This window comes from Scylla paramamosain, chromosome 21 (genome assembly GCF_035594125.1).
Source record: "Scylla paramamosain isolate STU-SP2022 chromosome 21, ASM3559412v1, whole genome shotgun sequence".
Lineage (NCBI taxonomy): Eukaryota > Metazoa > Arthropoda > Malacostraca > Decapoda > Portunidae > Scylla > Scylla paramamosain.
Window position 1 is genome coordinate 7,821,795 of NC_087171.1, and position 8,464 is coordinate 7,830,258.

Here is an 8,464-nt window from a genome sequence, read left to right on the forward strand (position 1 = left end):
CATAATTTGGAAAAATAATCTCTTAGGAAAAAAAAAAATGTCCTGGAACAAAATCTCTGGGAAAAAAAAATCCCAAAAGAAACGTGGAACAAACATCCCTGAGAAGGGAAACCTTGGAACAAAACCTCTGGAGCAAAATCCATTGGAACAAGTCTTGGAATAAAACCAGCTGAACAAACCTTCCCAAAACAAAACCTCTGGAACAAAATCTCTGAAACAAGACTCCCTAAAAACAAAACCTTTTGGAACAAAATTTCCTGAACAAAACCCATTGGAACAAAATTCCCTGAACAAAACCTATTGAAACAAAATTCCCTGAAACAAAACACCTTTGAACAAATCCACTTTGAACTCTGAAATAAAATCTTAGATGAAAAAAAAAAAATAATAAATAAATAATAATAGTAAAAACACTTGAAGGAAAGCACTAGTAAGCTTCTTCAAAACAAATTTACTCTGCAAACAAAATTCTTAGAAACACAAGAAATGTTCAAATCTTGATGCTTAGACTTTCTTTTTATTCTGTATTTTTTATTTGTCCAGTGAAGTTTTGTCTTGTGCGGTTTTGTCCTGTGAAATTTTGTCCTGTAGTGTTTTTATCCTGTATGGTTTTTGTCCTGTATTCTTTTTTTGTCTTGTGGGTTTTTGTCCTATAGTGTTTTTGTCCTAAGGTGTTGTCCTGTAGTGTTTTTTTTTTGTCCTGAGGTTTTGTCCTGTCGGGTTTTTTTTTGTCCTGTAGTGTTTTTGTCAAGTGAAATTTTTGACCTGTGAGGTTTTGTCCTGTGGTTTTTGTTGTGGGGTTTTCTCCTTTACTGTTTTTGTCCTGTGAGATTTTTCCTTTGAGGTTTTGTCCTGTGGGTTTTGTCTAGAGGGATTTTTGTCCCATGTTATTTTTTCCTGTTTTTGTTTGTTCTGCATTTTCTCTTGTTTTCTTTGTGTGAAACTTCTCCTATTTTTCCTTGGGTTCCCTTCTTTTTTTTTTTTGCCACTGAGATTTTTGTCTGATGATCTTTTGTCTATTTATTTATTTACTTTTTTTTTTTTTTTTTTTTGGTTTCATGGGGATTTATTTATTTATTTATTTTTTGCTGAGCCTTCCCATGACACAACACAAGGAATTCAGACTACAAGTTATATCTATATCACATCTATTTGGATTTACACTTAAATATCAAGAGCACTTGTTTCTGGGTTACATTAACATTTTGCAGTATGAGTTAAATTCATAATTATCATATGTACATCCCTGACAAAGCAATGTACAATATCCTTATATTCATATGAGCTATAATTATGCTTTGGTTTCAGGTAACAGACAGAAGTTATGATAAGCAATGCAGTCATATTCACAAGTCATGTAATCTGCTGCACTCACTTCCAGTATTTAGTGTTTTCCCTCAGTCTTAAGTCCTTTGATCCACTAACAATCTCCTTATAAAACCTAACCACCTGAACAGTCTTGGCAGATCACAGAACATGACACTGAAGGAAAATATTTCACATGGTGGAAGTGAGTTTGGTATGTTACTTGACTAATGACCATAATTTAGGCTACTTTAGGCTTTCTTGGAAACTCAATAACTTATACCAGCTAACCATCAATTTTCCGGCACTCTTTGGATCAGCATCATTAGTGTCAGTCCCTCTTTTGGAGCATCACAGAAACACTGAGAAATTGATCTGAAGGCAGGAGTTATTTCTTAGACATGAGAGGTGCCCTAGCCAGGATTAAGCCCCTGACAGGGAAGTACAGTGCCTTAGACATTGGGACCAAATGATCATCAGGTTCCAAAGATCATTTTGGGGACCTTTAAACCTTCAGTCAGTACAAAGTCAGTAAGTCTGCTGCATCACAGATGGTTAGTATTTACAACATTCATCCACCTCCTGAACTGCACACTTTGGAAACACAGATATTCATTACATACACAGAAATACTATCACACACATTTCAGTACAATTATGCAGTACATACATGGCATACATATTTACATGTAGAGCACCATGGTGAGAGAAAAGATGTTTCCACAGGAAATAAACAGATGGGCTAGTGGTGTAGGAAGGGTAAAAGGTACAGCAGTAGTACGGTAAACCCTCAATATGGCAAATTCTGATACAGCAAAATATTGGATATAATCAGAGTTTTAAGGCTATCAAACAAGTCTCATATTTAAACTATAAGAGATAAAATAATGAATCCTCACAGGTGACCTAAATAATTTTTACTAAACTTAATGGAAAATGCATCTTACTCAATGAATCCCCTTACATAATGACCTTGCCACTGTGATCAATGGACAGAGTGAATTTTTGTATACAGCAAATTGGTCTTACCCCAAATAATTTGTAATGTCAAGGGTTTACTGTATTTTACTTTCCCTAATGTATTGACTGTCTTCCTGCAAAGTAAGGATGTTCATTTGAGAAAAGTGTGCCAGATTGAGGTTGTATGACAATGACATGGAGATGGTAATGCAAAGGGAATGACACTGACACAGGAAAAGGTGAGATCAGAGGAAGAGCTTGCTGTTGATTAGTAGTACAAGGTGATCATATCAAGTGGAGAACAAAGTTTTGGTAAAAATATGATAATAATCTCCATGAAGGACTGACTGCAGGAATACCATGTAGATAAGGAAGGCAAGGGAGAGAAACTAAATGCACAAGGAATGCACACAGAGAGCAGGACACACACACCTCATACTGTCTGAAGAAGACCATCAAATTGTTAGGAAAAGTAAAGTATTGCTGCTCCACCTGAAGCTGCATCCACCTGGAGAGGCTTGCCAGTGTGTGGTAAAGCATGGGAGTGGAAGTGATGATAAGCATACAGGTTTATCAGTAAGTGGAAGGTGAAATGAAGGAAGTTCAGTGTAAAAATGTGACACTGTTTACAGACATTCATATTGTGTCATCATGGGGCATCATGGCAGAGTCAATGATCTGTTTAGTGGCGGCATCAGTGTGACAAGGAGTATCGCGTCTTTCCATATTTTCTCAGCTACACAATTACATGACAGTGGTTTGACATTCTTCTAAGCTTACTATGTGGCTTTGTCTTACTCAAATTAAAATTAAACTAAAAACCATTGAAGATGATAGATATCAGCATCTTCCTTTGAAAATATCAAGATTTGTAATAACAGGTACGAGATGAGAAACACAAAACACACAGTACAGACCTAGTACATTCACAGATTTTACAGAAAGCAGTACATTAGCAATACCATAAGAGCCATAGCTGCAGCTTGGATCTTGAAGACACACAAGAGAGAGCATGGGAGGGTTTTAAGGCCTCCCATGTACTAAATTCTGGAGTCAAATTGAGTTACAGCACTGCAAGAATGAGATTATACATTGCCAACTAGGGTTATAAAAGAGTACAATCTTTTCCAATGAGAAACTGCACTAAGACAGAATCAAATTTGCAGCCCTTAGGCCATTAGGCAAGCATTAACACAGAGCTACCTGTCCCCACCAGCCTTGTACATAAGTCAGTCCATAACAATTCTAATGCTGAATTGGTGACTGCCGGAAAATCAATGGTAGCCCTGCATAAACTAGAGAGAAATCAAGTACTAATGAAGTCCACTTTATGTTATTACAGTGAAGCTCTTTCTTGGAGTCATTCAGAAACTGGAAAATAAATGGGAAGACAGAAAGCATGAGATGCTCTACTTCTTGTTCATGCTCACTGATCTTACTAACCTTTTGATTCAGTAGTGATACCCTGAAAATCTTACGAAGGAAATATCTAGTAAATAACATTACATACTCCAGTTTTTACTCTCATCTTCCAAAGCATGCTGACATAATAGCATGACTGATTTGGAGGCAGGTTGAATTTGTTAAGAGTAGGTTTCAGGCACTGAGCCAAACAACTGACTATATGGCTCTAAGGCTTATGTAGTGATGTTCATATGAAGTTAAGTTTGAACAGGAAAGGATATTATAATGTTAGATGTAATAGATAAAGCAATGTGGCTGTTCACTATGCATGCCAAAGGTCAGTGCATCTTTATTTACCTCTCAGTATCACAATATCAAGATTTAATGAGCAAAACAATACCAGTTAAAAATGACTGCATGATAACTCAACAAAGCTTGAACTTCACTACAAAATTAGAAATAATGAACATTTGTCTTTGTTATATCTTTCCAATACAATAAATAAAACAATGCTGCATAAAACAGTTAAGTAGCAGTTTCCTCTATAACTCTTCCATCATTTTCTTTACAAAACTGTCTTTTCAGCATATATAAGATGATGTTCAGGAAAGAAGTTGAGAAAACAACATGATACTAAACATAGGAATAAAAAATTGCTACTTCTGCTTCTTGATCATTACACACAGAGAAGAAAAACAAAGAATCCTGAACCATTTAAAAATATCCATGTTCAGTGTTTACAAAACACAGTAAGCTCTTGATAAAGTGGATATTGGCTACAACAAACACTGAGGGCATTTCCAAATAGCCTTACATTTAATGAACTCTTCACCATTATAAAAGGAGATAATAACAAGCCTTCACAGCCTCTCATACCACTACTGCATACAGCAAATTAATTTTCCCTTTAGCAGCAGAAGTGGGTACAATTTGTGGCCAATGACTGCATGTGTATTACTGAATGTCTCCCTTTATATGACAATCTGAGCTTGCTATAAGACCTTATGATATTTATCAGACAGAGTAAGTTTTTTGGATATAATGAACTGGCCTTCCCCTGAAATATACATGAAGGGCTTATGGTAAAGCAAACACATGCAAGATAATCAAATAACCTATGGATCTGTTGCTGTTTGAAGTCCTCCATAATGTACACACATCTCTTGTTTCACTTGTCTAAATGCACTGTTATTCATTGATTGATATGTAGTGACCATCCCCTTCATCTCATGCTTCCCAACTCAATCATTTCCTCTTATACTTTGGTGTGCAATCAGTCGGCAGCTACACTTTACTATTACACAGAATCTTCTAGTACTCTTACCAGCCTATGATACAATCCATAAAATTTGCAAACTAAAACTACATACATACATACACAGGTTAGTTACTTTATACAACAGCAGTAAAGCATCATGATACAAAACACTATTACATACAGTCTGCTTCCTACGTCATTACAAAATTTTAGTGTATTTGTACCAGGCAACCTCAGGCAATAGATAACACCTGTTCCAGCTCCTGGGGGACTGGATGACATTCTGTGTGCAGGCTGGTAACAACCCACTTATGCTAGTTGTGAACGGACGCAATGGTACTTATGGCACTGAAGGATCTCGTTATACCCATTAGCAGAGGGAAACGCTGCCAAGGAACTCCAGCTTCATTTCCTTCTCTTCCTTTGTAGTGATGAATATATAAACATATTTCTATACTTCCACTACACTCAACTGTGTACTCTTGAATCTTGGATCTTTTTCTGTAGAATATGCAATGCAAGGATGTTTACCTTGAGCCTCAAATCAACTTAATTTTGTATTTATGATATGTAATGTTATATTTATGATAAACAATATAGAAAATAACAAAACACTGTGTTTCAGTGCTTGAAACACAGTAACAAAGATAAATTTAGTTGCTCTGTGAATAGTGGCTCAAGTCTTTCCTTGTTTTCAAACACAGAAAATACTACATGATGATGATGGTAATAATAATAATAATAATAATAATAATAATAATAATAATAATAATAATAATAATAATAATAATAATAATCACATTAACAATAATAATGAAAAATAAATAAATAAATGATAATAATAATAATAATAATAATAATAATAATAATAATAATAATAATAATAATAATAATAATAATAACAACAACAACAACAACAATGATATTAACCATTATATCCATTCCAGAACACAGCAAAGAAATACAGTTGCTTAAATGATCTCCCTTCACTCACATTCACATTTCACTGTTTTTCTGAACATCCACTATACCATCTGGTTACAATGAGAGTGAATCCAAACAGGTGACATAGTTTAATCACCAACAGACAAGGACAAAATCCTTAACACAAATCACTATCAATTTCAACCTGTCACCAGTGCTGTTCTCATTACTTCAATAAGGCTCTCAATTTAAAAGTCTGCTTCTTGATTCCCTCACTTGCTAATTTCCACAGCAACATTGCACATTCACCTCACCATGATCTTTCCAGTACTCTTCTGTCTCTCAGCATTTAAAAAATTAAGCAAGCAAGACATACTGAAAATTGTTGTCTATAGTACACTAAGCAGTTGAGGATATTGTATATCTAGCATACAGCACTCTCTCTATATGGGAATGTTAAAGTGGTTTAATTTTCTTTATAATGCAGAGTGAATTCTTAATGACATAATTGTTAAAAATAAAAGTGTCACTCTTGACTTACTTTTATATATGACATCAAAGCTCAGCCTGAGGAGCTGCTTTCTGTAAGTTAACTGGCCTTTTCAACTCTCTTTACTTTCTTAAGCTCTCTAGCACATAAGTTTAATTTTAGAGCAATCCAGTTCTTCAGTGGCATGCATAGTATTTGTGCATGGGCAACATTTTTTCTGAAACAAAGGGAAAGTGATCAGCTGAATTCAAGCCATTAGAGGTGAATACAGACTTGATATGACAGCACAAGATTGAAGCAAGATGGGGCAAACACAAGGTGCAAAGGTATTATTATTATTTGGACCAAGACAATCTTTTATGTTATAAGGAGAGTTTGCCAACTTTCATGTAGTATTTGTTGCATTACTATGTCTCCCTATCTGTGTGCTTACAAACATGTAAGTACTTTAATGAGACATTTATATTCCCACTCTATCCTTCATATCTTATCTACATATCTTTCTGTAAAACATATTTTAGTGCTTTGCTTCCTTTCAATGCTTTCTTCCCATCTACTTGTCTCAATAACACTGCCTCCGGTCAGTTAATCATATTTTTTTGTTTTCCTGATCAGACCTTATTATAGTAAATGCAGTGTACATAATTTTTTTTCTGATGAAATATATAGCTTTTACCTTAAAGAAATAAACATAAAAAAAAAAAAAACACCTAATGTGCTAATGTAGCATTAAACTCTGCCAAAAACTTTAACCAAGAATACTTTAATAATCTGCAGCTTGATTTATAGAACATATCAACTGCCATGATGGAAGTAAGCAATTTTACACATTATAAGTGACTAGGGTAATACACTTTTTTTTTCCCAGGTTAAGAAGACCATTGCTTCTTTCAACAATTAGCATTGTCAGGATCAATAGTTGAGCAACATACTACACTCAGTTCCACTGTGTCTTGTGATTCCCTCATTCTGATAAGTCCAATGATCTGCTGATAAATCTTACAAAACCTGTCAACTGAGAGACTGCACAATCAATAGTCAAGTAACTTTCCAACCTCACCACTCCTACTGTGTCTTGCATTCTTCCCTCAGTCTTAAGTTCTATGATCTACTGATCCTCACAAATAAGATAACTGAGAGGCTGGTTTGACTAGATTCATTTCTAGGTAAGTTCCATTACATTACATTAGGGATGAAGATCAAATTAGGAAAGCAAGGTCATTACAGATATTACAAAAAAGCTAGCACTACACTCCTTTTACACTATACTGTTCATAACTCTTGCATTCTGGATCAAAGGACTTATGTTTGTAGGAAAATGGTAAGTACAAAGGAAGTGAGTATTGCAAGTCAACTGATTTCTGACCATAACTCTGCCTGTTGAGGCTCAAATCCCTGCCCATCACATCTGGTGTCACAGCTTCTGTTGCACCAAATGGCCAACAGCTAGACTGATGTTATGCACACATCAAGTATGACTGCACAATGAACTACATGATGAAAAATCAGGTTGTGTATTGTTCTCTTTATGATGTAATGTATGGAAGAGGTTCCACACAACAGTACTAAATGCATTGAGGCCTCCATAAGTTGGCATTCTATGTATAAGTCAGAATTCCACATAGGTTGGGCAAGGCAACAAAATATTCAATAAAAAAAATAAATAAATAAAATAAAAAATAAGATAAATAAATAAATAAATAAATAAATAAATAATAATAATAATAATAATAATAATAATAATAATAATAATAATAATAATAATAATAATAATAATCATCATCATAATAATAATAATAATAATAATCATAATAATAATAATAATAATAATAATAATAATAATAATAATAATAATAAATGTTCAAAAAATAAATTTCTGCAAGATCTATGTAAGTTCCATGCCAACCAAAACTGGGTCAAGCCAGACCAAGCTCAGCATGACCTGCACAGTAACAGCTGCTTCACTATGGCCCCACCACCCACACACATTATGCAGTACCACACCCAAGCTTTGTTCATCTGCAGCAATTTGGGAAGAGATGAAGATCAGAGGAGAAAAGAGCATAGATTAAAAAGATTGTACATAGAAAATGAAGATCAGATTATTGATGAGCTCCTTTTTG